At 39.0% G+C, this 21651-nt stretch overlaps 1 long non-coding RNA gene across 1 annotated transcript; it reads right to left on the reverse strand.

Annotated features, from left to right (window-relative positions):
• Positions 1–5890: 5890 nt before the first annotated feature.
• On the reverse strand, positions 5891–15241 carry LOC117099306. The gene is made up of 3 exons (XR_004443755.1): positions 15036–15241; positions 6874–7032; positions 5891–6462 (listed from the first exon to the last, which is right to left on the reverse strand). It is a non-coding gene; the product is annotated as an uncharacterized LOC117099306 (long non-coding RNA).
• Positions 15242–21651: the final 6410 nt, after the last annotated feature.

Consider the following 21651-nt stretch of genomic DNA (forward strand, 5'->3'; position numbering starts at 1 on the left):
ATCCCACTGTTACACCGCACACCCTACTCACAAAATTTTGCTTTTTGTCCTGGAAACTTGGAACTCTGCTGGTTTAGAAATCTGAGTTCCCACGGGGGAAATGCCTCCACCCAAAGATACAAAAATGTTTCTACTGCATGGGGAGACAAGACAGTCACCTAGTTACCTTGGGCTCTTGATGCTGCCTAACCAACAGCCCCTGTCCGCCCACAAAATAAGACAATTACTCTATTAGCTAGAGAGATTGATCTTGATTTAATCTTGATTGATAAAAAGAAACTGGCTTGCCACTGAACTATATCTCTAACCCAGTGAATTTTCTGATGTGTCTCTGTATTTGATGCTCAATAGTGAATGTTAATGCAAAAAATACAATGCCAAAAAAAGGGTAGTTGAGGACTCAAACTCTCTGTAAATGAAATTCCACATCACTAAAGAAATCTGACAAGCTGAGGCTCTGGCTGAGGGTAAAGAATTGGAGAATAATTAGTAGAAGTAGGAAGCAATTGATATCGTTTATGATCTTGTGGTCAATTATAGAAATGACAACTATAATAGACTTGCATATTTTATTTTTGCTGGTTGGAGGTATGTCTTCATTGTATATAGTAACCATTTTTGTTTCTTACAGTTTTATATACAAGCTGCTGGAGGTTAAATTTAAAGTTCAGTCTTTAGATGAGGAATATTCAGTGGAACTATGGCTGAATTTGAGTAGTTAATATAATCAGTTAATGTCTATTGGTTCAGAGAGAATAAAATCCATAATGTTTACCAAGTTGGGTTTGGGGGGAATACACACACACACACACACACCACACACACACACACACACACACACAATTTGCTGTAAGTGAAGAGATTCAAGATTAATTTTCATTTTCAGCAGTATAGTTCTTGTTGATTGTGCCATGCCAAACCAGGATACAAAGAATCTCTTCTAACCTGCATTTCCAAAATTGTGTCAATTTGCACAATTTAATATTGCTACTCATGATGACAGAAATGCACATATTATCGTTTGTCTTCAGTCTGTACATGTGAATTAATTTTAATCTATGTCTTAGTGACAGAGGTTGAAGTTCTCCATTCAGGAAGCCACCCCAAACCATCTAATTAAACATTTCAAACATTTTTATCCAAATCTGCACCCTGAGGCATGCATATCAGCATACAAGAAATCCACATACTGGTTGTGATGCACAGTCCAAGAAGCTTGCCAGTCCAGTCTTCAGCCTTCTAGGTTTAGAGCCATTTATGATTATAGGTTCACTTGTGTAAATTCCATCACTTTCTATAAACTGTAGAGTGTTGGCTCTGATCCTGAGTCTGTGTGGGAGTGAAATTCTCTGTAAAGAATCTTGCAGAAACTGAGAGGGAGGCTTTTCTGAGCTTAAAACATAGACTGTATAACTATATTCATACATTTGCTAACAAAATCAGTATGTTTGTCAGAATTTGGAGTAAGAATTCCTGGTAACAAGATTTGGGAAAGAAATGGATAGTCTGCAAATAGTCTCCATCTACCTCTAATGAGTAAATATAACCAGAGTTTACCAAAAGCACCTGGTAATTGTGAATGACTAAATGGGCTGAAGTCAGTTCACATCACACTCAAAGAAAGACATGAATGGAGTTCCCTCTTAGATAGATGTTAAGCTGCTTTAGAGCTGAGTTAGTTATGAGAAATGTTACAGTGAAGAATACAACTTGTTTAAGTGGTATGTTCAAAATGACATGCCTAATGAAATACATATTTTTTCTACGTATATGAGATTATAGAAGCAAACTGACTCAAACTGTGAGACAACATTGAAGGAAAAAGCAAATGAACAGCACTGTAACTATTCCACTTTACTTCAAGTGTGCTGCCTAAATATTTAGTATCCAAATGTGTACCACAATTTTAAAAGATTTAAAACTCCAACTATGAATTCTTGTTACTTGTTTCTGGAAACTGTACCTGCCATTCTCTTAATTGTTCTAAGTGAAGAGTAGCTTTTGGTTAGAACCGTAGTTAACTTAGCTATGTAGCTATATATTGGAATCACCTGAGGAACTTTAAAAATACTGATTTCCAAGTCCTTCAGAGAGAGAAGTGGATGTTTTAAAGCTCTTTCAGGTGATTCTGCCAGGCAGCCACCATTGAGAACCACTGTGTTAGTAGACACCAAGACAAGCATATGATCCAGTCAATTTTTTTTTTCTTAGAAAGTTAGGACTATTTGAAAAAAATTAACAATCTCTAATTATTGACATAAAATAAATTTAAGTCAACATTGGGCAAGATTTAAATGAATGAAGGCATCTAAATAAATGCTGAATACATTTTACCACTAAATTTCACTTTATTGCTGCTTAACTTGACTTTGATTTCCTACTCCCTACTATTTAGAACCTTTTCAGCTTTGGGGAAGGTCATAAAACCAACAAACCTTAGATCTCCTGTCTGTGTTTGCTTCCTGATGAACAGGTATGGCAAAGATTCAAAGCCTATAGTAGGATGCAATCCCACTGCTGGTGCTGCAAACTGTTGGTGGCTTCCTCAGGCCAGTGCATCATGATTAAACCACAGAGATTGTCTGCCTTGGTTTGAATCACAACTCTGGCTCTCTGATATAGGATCACTTAATGGCCTTGTGAACCTAGAGTAAGTTATTAACCTCTCAGCCCTTCAATTTCCTTATCAGTGAAATGGGGGATAACAGTAGTAGTTATCTCATAGAGCTGTTGGGAATAATAAATGGAATATTACAGTTAAAACAGTGTCTGGTGTATATTAAGTGCTCAGTAAATGCTAGTCATGTTATCTTATTAAGTCTTAGCTGATTTGTTAATGCTGGTAAACCTTTAATATTCCACCCCCATTACTCACTATTTTAAAGCTTTTTCTTTATGCCTGTAGAAACAGAAACAATGAAGAACTCAGTTTACTCCACACCATCTTTAGCTCCCTCTTGTGTATTCTGTAAGGATGAGATTTTTCTAAAATCCCAAGATAATTTGTGCCTAATCAGGAAAAAAATTATATTAGCAATCAGTTACTAAATTTAGCTAACTCGATTACTGTTGAATTATTTCTTTGCTAACAGCTGAGTTTTGCATCCCTGCTTATGCTAGCCCTCCCTTACTACACACCCCAGCACATTAAGACCAATGTCAATATCATGAGAGAGGCACCCTAAAAACCAAGTGATATGACAACTGCCACACGAAGCTTCAGCTACTGCTTGAGTAGGGGAAATATGAAATAAAGCACAACCTAGGATGAGGAGCATGCAAGGAAAGATCTGGATAAAGGGAAAAGCATAAAAGGATGCTGAGGGGCTAAAAACTTAGTGTGCTTCATAATCTTTGTTTAGTCATCTGTGGAAGCTTTCCCTTGAAGTAAGTATGACAAGAAGAAATACTAACATAAGATAAAAATCCTCTGTGTCTGTTATTTATACTGCAAGCTTTCAGGAGAAGACAGGCATTGTTGCCATGGTTAAAGTACATCCGAAAAGAAGGATGCTTCATCGAACACATGTATCACATGTATCCTCAAATCAAAGCATTTTATCCTCTAGCCTAGCGCTCGGTCCAATAGAACTTTCTGTGATGATGAACATTGATATAATCTGTGTTGTCCTATATGGTAGCCACTAACCATGCATTGCTATTGAGCACTTGAAATGTGGCCAATGCAATGGGAAACCAAAGTTTTATTGTAATTAATTAAAATTTACATATGAATAGACATGTGTGGTTAGTTCTATTGTATTGCATGGTGCAGTTCTAAACCCTGAAGGTAAATTGAAAGGAGGGCAAATTTCTTTAGAAAGTTTTAAAAAGCCAGGGAATTAATTATGTTGCATGGTGTGTTTGTCTCTCCAAAAACCTCCCTTATTGCCTAGCAGCCTGTGGCTTGGGTAGAGTTGCCCTCATCCAAGTAACATTTTTTCTAAGATCATCCATCCCTAAGCCAATCAGGACATAGCACCCTGGTCATGAGGACTGATTCAGGAATGACCCAATAAGCAATAAGCTCATTGCTTGTGGGACACAACTACCCGACTCTCCCAATTAGGAACAAGGAGCATGAGGCTACACTGCTACAGGCAGCCATCTCTGAATTGAGAAGGAAGCCGGCCTTAAAGCTCAGCTGGCAGATAGAAGGAAAAGCAGCAGGAATTACAGAAACGTGGAGTCATGTCCTGATCATATTTTAAGCTCACTCCCTCTGCTTTCTGCATTTTCAACCGTGTGCTGTGATATAAGTTTCTTCCCTGATGGTCCCAGTGCTGCCCCATTCCTCACTTCATGCCAGTCAATCAAGACCATTCCTTATGTGAAGATCAAATGGATTTTCTTTTTTAAAGAAAACTGTTCGGATGGTTAAAACCATGCTGAATTTTAGATTCATATTCATCAGATTCATAGTTTTCTTCTATAGCATTTTCCTCCCCTGGAGTTTCTGATTGCTTTGCCTTTCCACTCATGAGATAAAACATAGACTTTTCCCATCCTCTTCCTAATAATGCAATTTCTGGTTTATTTTGTATTTTTGTAAAATCCTTTTCTCTTCCTGAAGATATTTTAGTTGCAGCCTACTGATTTACTGATCTCATGCCCTGGTCAACTCGCCAAATATTCAAATTATTGAATAGCCGATATTCAGGGAATTTTGTTCCTTCTCTGAAAGCTTAATATTTGTTCTTGTCTTGCCCATCTTGCCCTTGCTTTCACTCTTAACATTTTATAAAGGAATAAAAAATGGACTTTCCCATTAACACTATTTACTGGCCTTTCTATTTGTGTGAACTTACGTCCTGCCCATTTCAGACCAAGGCATCAGAGGGGAAGAACGTAAGTCAGCAAAAACACCCCCAGTGAATTGTATTTAAGGGCGATTACACCCAATCAAGTAAAGAATCAGTGGTTGGAGCACATTAAAAGCTTCAAAGAAATTCTCAGTTGTTCAGCAAATTATCCCTCTGGTGATTTTGTCTGTTTCTACTTTCAGCCCACTTTCTTGGGATTTCTCTTCATGGGGCCTGTGGGTTATCTCATTTGCTTCTTGGTCTCATTTCTTATTTTTGGTGCTCATATTTATTTTCCTGGAGTTCAACAACTCCAAGTATCTTCTTCAAAAAGGGTTCTAGAGAAGCGACATTTTAAGATGTTGTTTTTCTGAAAAGAACTTTATTTTGCCCTCACAATCAATGTAAAAATTGGCCAGGTTTAGAATTTTAGGTTCTAAATCATTTTTACCTCCAAAGTTTGAGGCATGGAATCACCTTTTAGTATATACTGATTCTGATTTTTAAAAAATCTGATGGCAATCTGATTTATATTTCTAGAGATCCCATTCTTCAAGAATTCCTTTGCTGTCATATCTGCCAACTTCTTTATTCTGGCTCCTTTCACTCTTAGGAGTTGCTACTATGAGTTTAGGGGGGAAAAGGAGACAAATGCTGACATTTTGAAATACCAACTTCTCCTGATTTTCCGTAATTAAGTCATGTCCTTTGGTTTACGTAGTGTATAATAGTATATAAATGTCTACATTAAATAATAGATTATGTGACATTGGAGGGAAAATTAGGTAGCTTTGGATCAATCCAATTGGATCAATTTTAAGCTAGGTTGTCTTCAGAGAAAAACTGAAGCAAAAAGGAACTGAGAAATGAAAGAAGAGTTAACCTTTGCGTTAGCAAAGACACTAAGGAGAAGTAAGTTGAAGTGAAGCCAGGTCAAGCAGTAATCTTGTGGTGCTTCTGTTCTGATCAATATTTATGTCAGTCCCTGGCTGAACATTAATCGCATTGGTCCTTGATGGAAAGATACATAGAACTGCAAAGAAGTGAATTTTGAATATAAGTTATTTTTTATTTTATAAATTGCTCCATCCAGATAATTTCCTGATCTGAGCTCCCACTGGATTGAAAGTAAACGAGTGTAGCAAAAATGAACTGGGAAACAAAAGTCCTGAGTTTACCGAAATAGCACATGTTCTGCAATAATTTGTGAATGAACTCTCTCTCAGCTTGTCCAGACCTAGTGTCTCTGCATTAAAAAAAAAAATCTCTACTTTAAAATAAAAAGAGGGCATGATATTCCCCAATGTAACATTATATCCTATGTCCTAGAAATACTTTACTTCTATTTTCCAGTAAGAGGCCATTTACATTGATTAATTAAAAGGGAGATGTTTTCTTTTGGCAATGGAAACACTGGATTGTCCCTTATTTAGGGCCTTATTAATAAGAAATACTGGGCATGAGATACACATTAACAGAACCACATTTCGGCACTAGGGCAAGTCTTCTGGCCTCATGCCTATGAGTAGCAGGCCTTCCAGGTTCTAATTGCCTGGGTCCCCCTCTGTGATCCAGGAACACCTCTGAGATTCTGATGGAGTCAGCAGCAATGCAAAGGCCTTCTTTCATAGTGAATCCATTAAAATGTTGATAAAAGGATCTGAAAAGAAGAAAATGGAGCACTGAAACAACATTGGGGGTTTGGATGGGAAATGAACCCTCAACTGGAGAGTTGCATGGAAAAAAACAAAAAGAGAAAGGAAAAATGAAACACAAGAAAAGATTTTGTAGTGTATAAGAAAAATAAAATCAACTACCAACTTCCATAGCTGCCGAAGTAGGAAGTTGGTTGAGGTCTCTTCTCAAAAACATCAAAGTGCGATGGATGATCTTTCAACAAGAACTGGGCAGGCCAAAAGAAATACAAATATCTGGGCAATAGCTGTAATAACTATACTAGAATACAGTTGGAAACAGTCAAAGTTAGAAGAACACAGCAAAATAGGGGACTATTTATGAGCTCAGAGGCCAGTAATAGCAGTGTGTTTTCAGAACTGGATCTTCTTCTCACCTCTGGGTCACCTTTATTGTTTATAGCATAAGAAACATGGTTTTTGTTTTACTTGTTCCAACCAGGGTCAAATGCAAAGCACAGACATATATATTCAAAAGATTTGATTGTCATGCCTCGAAAGCAGTGCCATTTCTGTCGGCTTTCCTCCCAGTATTTCTGTGGAAAGTGTAATATAACTACAGTAAGTAATTTTTATCACCACATTAAAAGAAACACCAGATTTTACACTTGACACTATTAACTATCACCCACATTATCACAGTATTACTTAAAAAAAATAATTAAAATTGCTTAAATATTCTATGTGGGCCATTCATAAATCATGGTTTACCTTCACAATAAAGAATTGATTTTGTCACTTAAAATTATCTTTATGGGAGCTTCTAACATGACTCCATTTTTAAAAATTATTCTTTCTGGATTTACTGAGTAATTGACAAATAAAAATTTTATGTGCTTATGATGTACAGCATGATGTTTTGACATATGTGTACAAGGTGAAATGATTACCACAATCAAGCTAAATTAACATATCCTTCACCTCACATAGTTATCATTTTCAGTTTTTTGTGGTGAGAACTTTTAAGATCTACTCTCTTCGTAAATCTCAAGTATACAATACAGTATTATTAACTATAGTTTGCTTGCTGTAATTAGATCTCCAGAACTTATTCATCCTCCGTATCTAAAACTTTGTAGCATCTGATCAACCTCTCCCCATTTCCCCAACCCTGCAGCCTCTGGCAATCACCATAATGCAACTCTTAAATTATATGTTAAAAAACAGTATATTCAACTCATAAATCATGACCTCAGATATATTAAAAACACATAGAAAAACATATCAAATGGTATTGTATAATAGGTGGTTTTCAATTATTAAAAACTTCTCAAACTTTCTGTGGTGAGCTTCTAATATTTTTATGGTTAGAGAAAACTCTTAATTTCATCTATCACCCTAGGAGTCTAAGATAAATGAAACTGGCTTCATTTTGCATATATCTTTTCACAAGGGTATGTGGTTTTTATTCATCAACTCTGCTTCATCAGATGTTCTTAGGTCTTAGAAAGCAGATAACCGAGTGGATAAAAATCATTAATGCTAAATGGCAACTTTGAGTTCATAATGTGTTGCTTAGTTTTATTTCATCCCAAGGACACAGAATTCATCCTGAATGCTGACCAAATAGTCAGAAGGGGAAAAAGCAAAAATGTGGGTGGATCGACAGAAACGTTTTCCTTTTCTGAGCAGTTTTATCCTTGTACATGGTAAAGAGTTTAATAAACACACACTTCAATGTTAGAATTGACACTACGCAGAAGCACTGTAAGGATCTAATTTGAAGGTTTGCTTTCATTCTCCATATGAAATATAATAAATTTAAAGTTACCAGGGTGACATTTAGTACTGACACTGTTGGAGGGAAAATTTACCTGAAGGGATCATGAATCCTATGGAAGGGCCAAATCGCTTATTTTTTATTTGGTGTAAAAGCAGAGTAAGTAAAAAAGAATCCTAAAAAATTTGGAGAAGAACTTTTTGCATTTTTTTTTTTCAAGAGACAGGGTCTCACTCTGTTGTCCAGGCTGGAGTACAGTGGTGCGACTGTAGTTCATTGCAGCCTCAACTTCCTAGGCTCAAGCAATACTCTCACCTCAACCTCCTGAGTAGATGGGACTACAGGTGTCAGCCACCATGCCTGACTAAGTTTTAACATTTTTTTTTTTTTGTGGAGACAGGGGTCTTGCTATGTTGCCCAGGCTGGTCTCAAACTCCTGGCCTCAAGGAGTGCTCCCACCTCAGCTTCCTAAAGTGATGGGATTACAGATGTGAGCCACTGCACCTGGCCTGAAAGTCATTTTTTTTGAATGTTGTTTTTGTTTTATAATCAACCACAAAGCTCCCCTCTCCAGATGTTTGTGGGAGCCCTGGTATGATTAAAAGGTACACCACCAATACTCTGCACACTGCAACCACAAGTAGAATTGTGCTTCTCAGGTCACAAAGTCATAGGGGTGAAAAACAGCATAAAAATGGTAATTGGAAATCCAACTCCCTGCCTCCCACTTAGGTAAAGACAGAGCATCTTATCTACTTCTATTAATATCCTTCAACTTGAGAAGTCAAAGGTGGCCACCACCATCATGTCAACTGTCTCCCAAAATGATAATCCTAGATGCCAAGATTGTGGCTTTTTGGTTGACATCATGAAAAAGAATTAAAAGTTCCAACTGCTATTTGCTTTTCTTCCTAAACCACAGTGTTAGTCTCTTATTTGAACAATTGTGGAAAAGAAAGATGTAAAATGGGAATTATGATATGGACTTTACAGGATTGCTGTAGGATTTGGGAATAAAATATCTTGAGGTTGTTTGAAGTCTTCTTGCATTTTTAGATTTACACACAAGGGCTATTTTTCAATTCCTTGTTGTATGTGAAAGTCAAAGACTTCCTCAAGAATCTTGTGAATTCCATGGGGTGCTATGATATATGTCAATTCTGTGTCTGGAATTCACACTGTCTGTTGAATTCTAGTTATTTCTCATGTCTGGTGTCTGCCCTCTATCGTGACTCCATTCCGACTTGTAGAATGTGAGCCGTTCTGCTCACACAAGACATTTATATGCAGCAAACTCCATTAAACAGTTGAGAAGATGAGGGAGTTTTACATATCTGTGTGGCTTTGTAAACTCTCTAGCTTTTTATGATCCCTTACATCACCCTCTCACTTAAGTTATCTGAGCCCTCAAGCTTGATTTCTCTGGGAAAACACCTTAGCTTAGCTTACTCTGTTTCCCTCCATTGGACTAAAGTCTTATCAAAAATTTACCTAACAGGTTTGAGAGGCTTCAGGATGACTGACTAGAGGCATCTGGTACTCACCTCCTCCACAACGATGAACCAAAATAATGAGTAGATAATCATACTTTTAATAGATCCCCTAAAAGAGAATGCTGGAATTCAATAGAAAAGCAACGGCCGGGCGCGGTGGCTCAAGCCTGTAATCCCAGCACTTTGGGAGGCGGAGACGGGTGGATCACGAGGTCAGGAGATCGAGACCATCCTGGCTAACACGGTGAAACCCCGTCTCTACTAAAAAATACAAAAAACTAGCCGGGCGAGATGGCGGGCGCCTGTGGTCCCAGCTACTCGGGAGGCTGAGGCAGGAGAATGGCGTAAACCCGGGAGGCGGAGCTTGCAGTGAGCTGAGATCCGGCCACTGCACTCCAGCCTGGGCGACTGAGCGAGACTCCGTCTCAAAAAAAAAAAAAAAAAAAAAAAGAAAAGCGACAGGAAATACCTAGAGCAATGAAGGAGAAAGAAACAAGACAGCCTATTCAGCTGGGATCAACTGGGATCCTGGAGAATCTCCTCAATGTGGGGAAAGGGTAAGTGAGTGACTCCCAGGCATCCATATTCCCAATGGGGACTCCTGTAATCCTACCACAGAAGAGCTCCTCAACCTATGTGCACCCTGAGACTTGTTAGAGCTTCCTGGAGACTGCATGACAGCACTGCTTCTGAGAGAGAATTTGCCCTAGGCTCTATGCCCTCCCTGAATCCTAAGCAGCTGCAGCAAGTTGCCATTTTGAGAGCCCAGTCCCCACCAGACTGCATCCTGCCATGTGGCCCAACAGGTTATTCATTTCTGCATTCCTGGCACCCCACTGAATGCGGGGTACATCCCTACCTGCAGTCAGATGCCACCGCTGGTTGCTGCCACCAGGGCCAAAGTGTGAACCATTGGCAGTGACCCCACTACCCTTAGTGGCAAGGCCACCATGCATTTCAAGTACACTGAAAAAAGACAACTGTGATTGCAGCTGTCGCTTGAGGCTAAAGTGTGGACTCCCCAGCTTCCTGTTTATAGCTGCTGTTACTGAAAGCAACTCCACCCTACCTAGCGCAGGGCTATGTAGTTAGTATAGCTGGTGACACCTCTACCTGAGCATTCTGCTAAGGGCTTGAGGCTCACCTTGCCTCTACCTACCACAGCCAATGCCCACACGCACCACTGGGGGGCCTGAGGACAGGCCCATCTGGCCTGGTTTCACCTACCCCCAGGTGCCCAAGCACACCATCCAGGGACCTAGTGGTTGCCCTGTGCCGTCCACCACCACTGGCACCTGAGCACTTCTCTTGGGAAGCATGAAGTCAGGCCCACACAAGCTGTCACTACCACCACAGCTGGCACTTACCTACATGTAATGCCTGCAGGCCTGGGGTCTGGCCTGCTTAAACTGTCATAGTCAGTCACTGTCAGTACAAACCACTTGGGAGCCAGAAAATTGTCCCTCCAGTGCTACTGCCATCACCCACATGGCATTCACTGCCCTGGGGCCTGAGAATCTGCCCACATAACTGGCCCATTGCTGCAACAGTCAGCACTGAAACAAGCTGCCTGGAAGCCCAAGAATTGACCTGCCTGGACTCGTTAACACTAAGACCAGTGTATACCACCCTAAGGCCCAAGGACAGGAATGCTTGGCTCACCACTGCCACCACTGGGTATTGAGGACTGGTCCACCTGATGTCTTTGTCCCCACAAAACTTCACCATAACCTCTAATAACCACCACACTCTGAGCCACTGAGGATGTCACAAAAACTATTGGTGCTGTTTATTGTCAAATAAATAATACAGAAACATACCCAGAAGCAAAGCCAAAGTGTGCTACCCAATCAGCTCCATAGACAAGTCTTCAAGAAGAAGTTCTCTCCTATGAAAGTGAATTCTGAAAAGAAGAAGGGGCTGTTACACCACATGGGCAGATATCAATGTAAAGACACGGAAAACATGAAAAAAAAAATACAAGAAAATATGCCACATCCAAAGGAACACAGTAATTCTCCAGCAGCAGACTCCAATGAAAAGGAAATGTATGAAATCTTGGAAAAAGAATTCAAACTAATAATACTGAAGCTTAATGAGATACAAGAGAATTCAGATAAATAATACAAAGAAATTATAAAAACAATTCCGAATAAGAATGAGAAATTTACCAAAGAGCTAGATATTATTTTAAAAAAGGAACCAAACAGAAATTTCAGAACTGAAGACTTAATTGAATGAAATACAAAATTCATTCAAAAGCTTCAGTAATAAACTAGATCTAGCAGAAGACAGAATTTCAGAATCAAATATTCAAATTTTTGATGACCCAGAAGGCAAAGAGAAAAATAAACAAAGGAATAGAAAACCTATTTAACAAAATAATAAATGAAAATATTAGAACTCTAATAAAAAATGTAGACTTCTAGATACAGAAGGCTCAGGGATCCCCAAATGACACAGTTCAAAAAGGTCTTCTCTCAACTGTCAAAAGTCAAAGACAAATAACACATTCTTCAAAAAGCAAGAGAAAAGTGCCTAGTTACTTATGAAGGAACTCCCATTAAACCAACAGGATTTCTCAGCAGAAACCTTACAGGCTGGGGAGCATGAAATGATACATTCAAAGTGCTACAAGAAAAAACTTGCTAGCTAAGGATACTATACCTAGCAGAATTATCCCTTATAAATAAAGGAGAAATAAAGTTTTTCCCAGACAAGTAAAAGCTGAGGGTATTAATCAATACTAGACCAACCATACAAGAAACACTAAAAGGTTCCTACACCATAATCAAGTGGAGTTTATTTCAGGGATGCAAGTATAGTTCAACATATCCAAATAAATGAATGTGATATATCAGGTCAACAGAATAAAGGGAAAAGGCCATATCATCATCTCAATATATGCAGAAAAAGTATTTGATAAAATTCAACACCTCTTCCTGATGCAAACACATCAAACTAGTCATGAAGGAACATGCCTCAACATAATATAAGCCATATACGACAAACCTACAGCTAATTTCAGACTGAATGGAGTAGATCTAAAAGAATTTCCTCTAAGAGATGGAACAAGACAAGGATGTGCACTTTCACCATTCCTATTCAATATAGTAGTGGAAATCCTAGCTAGAGTAGTCAGGCAACAGAAAGACATAAAAGGCATCCAATTTGGAAAAGAAGAAGTAAAATCGTTCCTCTTTGCAGATCACATGATCTTACATCTAGATAAACCTATACTCTGACAAAAAAAACCCCTTCGATCTAATAAATAAACTTAGCAAAGTTGCAGAATGCAAAATATAAAAATTAATGGTGTTTTTATACCCCAATAATAAACTAATTGAGAAATTAATTTTTAAAAATCTCAATTATAATAGCTATCAAAATAAAAAACCTAGGAAAAATTCAATCAAGGAGGTGAAAGATCTTTGAAAGTAGAGCTATAAAACTCTGATAAAAGAAACTGAAGAGGGTACAAACAAGTGGAAAGACATGTCACACTCATGGATTAAAAGAATTAACATTGTTGAAATGACCCAAAAAATCAAAACGAAACATACCAAAACCTATGAGATGATTCAAAAACAGTGCTAAGAGGGAATTGTGTAGTAATTAACACCTACATCAAAAAAGTAGAAAGATTTCATAAGATTATTTAACACTTCTCATATTTTATAGATGAGGTCAGATGCTTTTAAAGAGTAGCAAATTAAACTTCACTCTTGAGTTATTTACTCTCTAAGTCAGACTAAGGTATAATTTAGGATTGTCTTTAAACAGCCATTCAGAAACATAAAACTGTAGAACTGCTGTGTATTTGTGATTGGGAATGGTGCTTTAGCCAACTTGAAAGGATTAACATAGAAGAGATATACACAAATTTAAAAATTATGTTTGATCACAAGACTTAAGATAATTAAAAACAAAATCACAGATTATGAAAAAAGTAGAAAGATTTCAAATAAATAATACAATAATGGACCTCAGAGAACTAGAAAAGCAAGAACAAACAAAACCCCAAATTCGTAGAAAAAAATAATGACGGGTACAACAGAACTAAATAAAAACTAAAAAAAATTACAAAGGATAAAAGAAACAAAAAGTTACATTTTTGATGACAGACAAAATCAGTCTGTCATCAAAAATAACAGACTAGAGGGCTATTACTAAAAAGACAAAAAAAACCAAAAAAACAAAAAAACAGATGCTGGAGAGTATGCGGAGAAAAGGGAACTCTTATATGCTGTTGATGGGAATGTTAACTAGCCACTATGGAAAACAGTATGGAGATTTCTCAAAAACCTAAACGTAGAATTATCATATGACCCAGCAATCCCACTATGGGGTATCTATCCACAGGAAAATAAATTAGCATTTAAAAAGATACCCAAATCCCCATGTTCATTACAGCACTGTTCACAATAGCCAAGATACAGAATCAATCTAAGTGTTCACTGATGAACAAATGGATAAAGAGAATGTGGTATATATACACAACAGAGTACTATTCAGCCACTAAAAATAGAATAGAATCATGTCATTTTCAGCAATGTGGATGGAACTAGAGGTCATTATATTAAATGAAATAAGCCAGGCACACAAAGACAAATATCACATTTTCACTCATATCTGGGAGCTAAGAAAGTTGATCTCATAGAGGTAAGAGAGTAGAGTGGTAGATACCAGAGGCTGGGAAGGGTGTGGGAGTGGGGAGGATGAAAGGAGGTTGGTTAATGGATATAAACATATAGCTAAATAGAAGGAATATTATCTAACGTTTCCTAGCAATGTAGGGTAACAATGTATTATATTTTCAAAATAGCTAGAAGAGGACTTGAAGTGTTTCCAACACATAGAAATGGTACTTGGCCAGGCACTGTGGCTCATGCCTATAATCCCAGTGCTTTGTGTAGCCAAAGTGCGAGGATTGTTTGAGGCCAGGAGTTCAAGACCAGTCTGGGCAACAGAGTGAGCCCTGTCCCTACAATTTTTTTTTTTTTTTTTAAATAAGCAAGGTGTGTTGTGTACCTGTAGTCCTAGCTACTCGGAAGGCAGAGGAAGGAGTATCATTTGAGCCTAGGAGTTTGAGGTCACAGTGAGCTCTGATCACACCACTGCACTGCAGCCTGGGTGACAGAGTGAGACTGTGCCTCTAAAAAAACAAACAAATTTAAATAAATAAATACACAGTGACGTATACCTCAAATACTCTGATGTTATCATTATATATTCTATGCATGTAACAAAATTTCACATGTACTCCATAAATACATACACATATTGCGTATCAGTTAAGAAAAAGGCAAATCTAAAAAATACTTACCTAACAATCCACTAATACTTCTAAACTAGTCTCACTTTTTTAGCCCTGGAAGAGACTTTGAAATGTCAACCTTCTCGTGTCCTTTCCTCTACCAGTGTCTGAAAGACGAAAGCCACAATAGATAGATTCACCACCTCATGATACGAATGAAACCACCCATCTGAGAAAGCACAGTGGTGATGTCAGTATGGTTTTAAAATGATAGTCCTTTGCTCTATTATACAATAAAGCTCATGGAAGTCCATGATGGGAAGTGCTCAGTAGTTGGCACTTACGATGATTATTTATCTGAATCACACTTCGTAACCATTCTTCTGTGGTTGATATTTAACAAGGCTACCAAATTTATCTTTCTAAGTTTATACTTAAACAAAATCACCTCCAGCTATGGGGGACTTTTCAACGTATTACAAACTATGACCAATAAAAAATAGATGTTGCAGCAGAGTGAACTCCTTTGTATTCCAATCCCCACATTTTATAAATCAAGAAACCTGAAGATCAGAATACTTCCAAGGTGCCCAAATACACAATAAGTTGGTGGAAGTTTGGATGAGAGACTAGGGCTCTTCGCCCAATCTCTTTGGATCTGCTGACATAAAACTAATAAGACACAGAGGGTACTTTGGATCAAGATCCATAAGTTTCATGATTTCTTTTTTTAAATAAGATCATGATGTGCCAAAGGGTATCTTGTTAATCTACCTGCCATTGAAAGATAAATCAGGTTATTATGATTTGGTAAAATCCATGAAAATCTCCCATTCTTCCATAATGTTGCTTTTGCACATAAAGATAGGCTTTAGAATTTGATACTGCAAGATTCTAGTCAACGTCATTTATTTATTGGAGTAGGGGCTGGTGAGGGAAATAACAACATTAAAAAAATTCATCTATGTAGAAGACAAGGTTGCTTGTGTTAAATAGTGTGATATGAGGACAGGCCAGGAGGGTTTTTGACTACAGCAGGCTGCAGGGCTTAAGAAAAAGTCTCTCTGAAGCATGAGTTATAACATCTTTCTTCATTGTAAGCAAGCATTAGTGTGTTGAAAGTTCTCTACCTGAAAATTTTCCATGCTGTATCGTGTGTGTGCACACATACTCATAGCCATGCGTTAGGAAGTCTCTGGGGCTGACTCTCTTTCTTTTTTCTCTGGTTGTTTTCTGCCAAACTGTGTTCCCAAATCTGGTTGCCTGGCCTGCAGCTTAATCAGTTTATCTCCCATTCCTTGACTCTTGCAAGTAGAGGCTCACGGGAGCCAATTATTATTGTTTCTCCCTCCCTGATAGAGTTGTTAGACCTATGGACCATGGGCAGCCTCCACAGGATTCTTGGGGAATATTTGAATTCAGAGACCAGAATTCAGCTTCCTATCCAGGCATAAGGTAGAAGGACATTACCAGAAGAGAAAGTTTTGAACTGCCTATGAAAATATCAGGACCCCTAGTATTTGTGGAGTAAGATATTGCATTCCAGATTTCTCCCCTAGCATTTTCCACTAAATCAATCATTTACCTTGCTCATTTACTCTAGGGCTAATCCCTTTGTAAATATTTTGGATGACTCGTTCATTTTTTAAAACTTTGAGACTAAGGATGCTACATTCTTTTTGCTTTTAATATAACATGAAAACATGAACATGCCACTGAATTGTAGCTTATTAGTTTCTGCATGAAAGAACAGTGGGTATTCGTTCAATTAAAAATTCAGTTATAATCTCTGAGGCCTCTTCTCTATCTAGGGATGACTCGGAGTACATTTATTAGATGGGAATTCTTACGTTATTAGACCACACTTGTAAGATTGAGACTTACAGAAATGAGGAGTTGACCATATTTAAAGAAGCATTATACTAAAAATATGGAATTCCCCTATGTAAAATAATGCCTGGGATATAGACTTGCTCTATTACTTTTAGTCAAATTTCCCTCAGTTTACATTGGCTAGCTGGTTATACTTTTGTATAAGGTCTTGGAACTTGAATTAACTTCTAGGGTTTGCAAGTGGGAATTTAATGATACCTGGTAAAACAATGACAAAATAGTTCAATCAAGATCTTCTTGAGAATTTTCTTGATGATTTTAATGGTCTCCCAGTAAGAAAGGCTCTGCCAGTTAGTCACCTAATTAAGCAAAATTTTTGTCTGATAAATTCAACTCTCTAATGATGACCAGTTGCAACCAAAGCCAGCTGGGATTTTATGAGTAATGATTATTAAAACTGCTATTAACTATTTCATGCTAGGATTACTTGTTCCTTTTTTTATTTTTATTTTTTATTTTTTTGAGACAGAGTTTCAATCTTGTTGCCCAGGCTGGAGTGCAATGGCATGATCTCGGCTCACTGCAACCTCTGCCTCCCGGGTTCAAGTGATTATCCTGCCTCAGCCTCCCAAGTAGCTATGACTACCGGCATGCACCACCATGCCTGGCTAATTTTGTCTTTTTAGTATAGATGGGGTTTCTCCATGTTGGTCAGGCTGGTCTTGAACTCCCAACCTCAGGTGATCCACCTGCCTCGGCCTCCCAAAGTGCTGGGATTACAGGCATGAGCCACCACTCCTGGCTACCTGTTCCTTAAGATAATTAGGATTACATTTTAAAATATAAGAAGCAAATAGAAAAATTATTTTTAAAAAATATAGGCCTGCATGATATAGGAGATAAAAACCCCAAAATCCAAAACCCGGTGGGCAGTGTATGGAGTGTGGTTCTTTGGATGCAACACAAAGTAATATTTGAAAATATTTATAATCAACTCTTGTCTCCTCGCAACGAGGTATTATTTTAAAGCATGAGGTGATATAGTGACTATTAATGGACCTGTCACTTAATTGATGCCTCTATTTCCCAGTAGATATAATGAGGTAATAACTCCTACATTATATGTGGACATTTTGCAGAAGGGGAAACATTTAGAGTTCTGTAGCACATTAAGATTTCATGGAAATAATGCTGAGTTATAAAGAAATTTCTCAATGTGTCATGGTTTCCCATGGCACCAGTGATTTATGCGATGAAACAGATAGTGTTGCATTATACTTGGCCTCAATGTTCATCCAGAAACTTGGCACAATCTGCTGAACATACCAAGAGTGGTATATACATCTTATATTCAAGTGTACTGGCCATGTACTTTTCATTCACACTTAGGCTGTGGAAAGAGTGGTAAAGGAAACTACCACCTAATGTGACATGCCGTAACAGAAAAAGGTCCATATTTATAGGCTCATTGAGAAGGGGTAACATCTGGTGTCTCCCCAGTAAGATAATCTTCCTCCTTCTTTGGGGTCAGTTCAGCACAGAACACAGACTATACAGAGCACAGGCTATGATATCCCCTACTTGCCTCTTCTCTCTCTCTCTCTCTCCATGAAATAGAAGTGGGTGCCTCTATCCTGAAAGACTGTTTTCTTCCTTTCTAGATTTACAGAGAAGTCGAGTTTCCTAATATATTCTCATTAGACCAGAGGAGAATAGGCAAATCATGTTAGGTTTTCTGAGAAAAGACATATACCGTTGGCCAGCCTGGATGAAGCAGGGTCTTCAGTAAAACATAATTTGTGGAAGTATAGTGGGCTCTGTTGGCCCATTCTTTTTTCCAGCTCTGTGCACCCATATCTCCTCTTTGCAAGGCTTTGCTGCCAATGGCTGACACCTGTGACTTTCAGAGGTGGGCACTGGAGCCCACCTGATAAGCTGATAAGCAAAGAAAGCAAAGTAGTGCCTGGGAGTTTGTTAACTCTCTTCCCCTATAGATGATAGCTGTGTAGTGGGGAGCACAAAAGTCCAGCTTCCTCAATTTGAGGCTAGACAAGACAAACTCTGTGATATAATATATGCTTCTGAGCTCCTTTGGGATTCCCCTGAAATAGCATTATTTCTTGGCTTCTTCCTCATTTTTATCCTGCTTCTCATGACTTCTGGGGGGTAATTTCCTAATAACTCCATTGCTTGTCAATCCTTGTCTCAGTCTCTTTCTGGGAGAATCTTACCAAAGGGACTATGAGAAGGAGGATTAGAGAAGAAAAGATGGGAAAGAGGGATGCTCTCTTTTCAATTCTAAATGAACATGGGGAAAGGGGTAATCATCAAAGCTCAAAAATCTTGCTCTTATCAAATAATAACACATTGATAATGCATCTTTACATTTTTGAGCTTTTATTCATTATTTAGAGATTTAAGAGCTTCATGATGTAGATGGTGAAATGCATGGCAGATACATGGAGGGATATGCCTAAGGACATAAAACTCCATAATAAAGCCAGAAGTAGAACAAAAACCAACTGGCTTTGTGGCCAAGGGTTTTCACCCATCTTGGGGTCAGACAGAATGTAGTTTAAATCTCAATTCAGCCACTCACTAGTTTTGTCAGCAGTGGTACACTGATAAATGTTTAGCAATCAGCTTTTTGGGGTAGGGAGTATGATATGGTTTTGCTGTGCCCCCACCCAAATCTAATCTTTAATTCTAGTTTTCATAATATCCAAGTGTCTTATGGGAGGGACCTCTTGGGAGGTGAATAGATTGTGGAGGTGGTTCCCCCATGCTGTTCTTGGGATAGTGAGTGAGTTATCATGAGACCTGATGGGTTTATAAGGGGCTTTTCCCCACTTCACTTGGCACTTCTCTCTCCTGCCACGATGTGCAAAAGGACATGTTTGCTTCCTTTTCCACCATAATTGTAAGTTTCCTGAGGCCTCCCCAGCCATGCAGAACTGTGAGTCAATTAAACCTCTTTTCTCCATAAATTTCACAGTCTTGGATATTTCTTCATAGCAGCACGAGAATGGACAAATACAGTAAATTGGTACTGGGAGTAGTGGGTGCTGTTGTAAAGATATCTGGAAATGTGGAAGCAACTTTGGAACTGGGTAACAGGCAGATGTTGGAACAGTTTGGAGGGTTCAGAAGAAGACCGGAAAATGGGAAAGTTTGGAACTTCCTAGAGACTTGTTGAATGGCTTTGACCAAATGCTGATAGTGATATGGGCAGTGAAGTCCAGGCTGAGGGGGTCTCAGATGGAGATGAGGAACTTCTTGGGAACTGGAGCAAATGTCACTCTCACTTTGCCTTAGCAAAGAGACTGGTGGCATTGTGCCCCTGCTCTAGGGATCTGTGGAACTTTGAACTTGAGATAGATGATTGAGGGTACTTGGCAGGAGAAATTTCTAAGCAGCAAAGCTTTCAAGAGGAAGCAGAGCATAAAAGTTTGGAAAATTTACAGCTTGATGATGTGGTAGAAAAGGGAAATCCACTTTCTGGGGAGAAATGTAAGCTGGCTACAGAAATTTGCATAAGTAACAAAGAGTCAAATGTTAATTACCAAGATAATGAGGAAAATGTCTTCAGGGCATGTCAGAGAACTTCACAGCAGCCCCTCCCATGACAGGCCCAGAAGCCTAGGTGGGAAACATGAGTTCATGGGCCAGGCCCAGGGTCCCCCTATTCTATGCAGCCTTGAGACATGGTGCCCTGTGTCTCAGCTGCTTCAAGTCCAGCTATGGCTAAAAGGGGCCAAGGTATAGCTTGAGCCATTGCTTCAAAGGATGCAAGCCCCAAGCTGTGGTAGCTTCCACATGATGTTGGACTTGTGGGTGCACAGAAGTCAAGAACTGAGGTCGGTAAACCTCTGCCTAGATTTCAGAGGATGTATGTAAACACCTGGATATCCAAGCAGAAGTTTGCTTCAGGGGTGGAGCCCTCAGGGAGTGCATCTGCTAGGGCAATGTAGAATGGAAATGTGGGACTAAAGCCCCCATAAAGTCTCCACTGGGGCACTGACTAGTGGACCTGTGAGAAGAGGGCCACTGCCCTCCTCCTCCAGACCCCAGAATGGTAGATCCACTGACAGCTTGCACCATATGCCTGGAAAAGCCACAGACAATGCCAGCCTGTGAAAGCAGCTGGGAAGGGTGCTATACCCTGCAAAACAAGAGGGGCGGAGTTGCTCAAGGCCATGGGAATGCACCTCTTGCATCAGCATGACCTGGATATGAGACATGGAGTCCAAGATCATTTTGGAACTTTAAGGTTTAATGACTGGCCAACTGGATTTCAACATGCATGGAGCCTGTAGCCCCTTTGTTTTGGCCAGTTTCTCCCATTTGGAACAGGTGTATTTACCCAATGCCTGTACCCCCATTTTATCTAGGAAGTAACTAATAAGCTTTTGATTTTACAGGTTCATAGGCAGAAGGGACCTGCCTTGTCTCAGATACGACTTTGGACATGGACTTTTAAGCTAATGTTGGAATGAGTTAAGACTCTGGGGGACTGGTGGGAAGGCAAGATTGTGTTTTGAAATGTGAGGCCATGAGATTTGGGAGGAGCCAGGGACAGAATGATATGGTTTTGCTCTGCCCCCACCCAAATCTCATCTTGTATTCTAGTTCCCATAATCCCCACGTGTCATGGGAGGGACCTTGTGGGAGGTGAATAGATTATGGGCGATGGCTCCCCCGTGCTGTTTTTGAGATAGTGAATGAGTGGCTTTTCCCCACTTCACTCTGAACTTCTCTCTCCTGCCACGATGGGAAGAAGGACATGTTTGCTTTCCCTTTGGCCATGATTGTAAGTTTCTTGAGGCCTCCCCAGCCATGCAGAACTGTGAGT

The sequence above is a fragment of the Trachypithecus francoisi genome, unplaced genomic scaffold (genome assembly GCF_009764315.1).
Source record: "Trachypithecus francoisi isolate TF-2019V2 unplaced genomic scaffold, Tfra_2.0 Lachesis_group16, whole genome shotgun sequence".
NCBI classification, from domain to species: Eukaryota; Metazoa; Chordata; class Mammalia; order Primates; family Cercopithecidae; genus Trachypithecus; species Trachypithecus francoisi.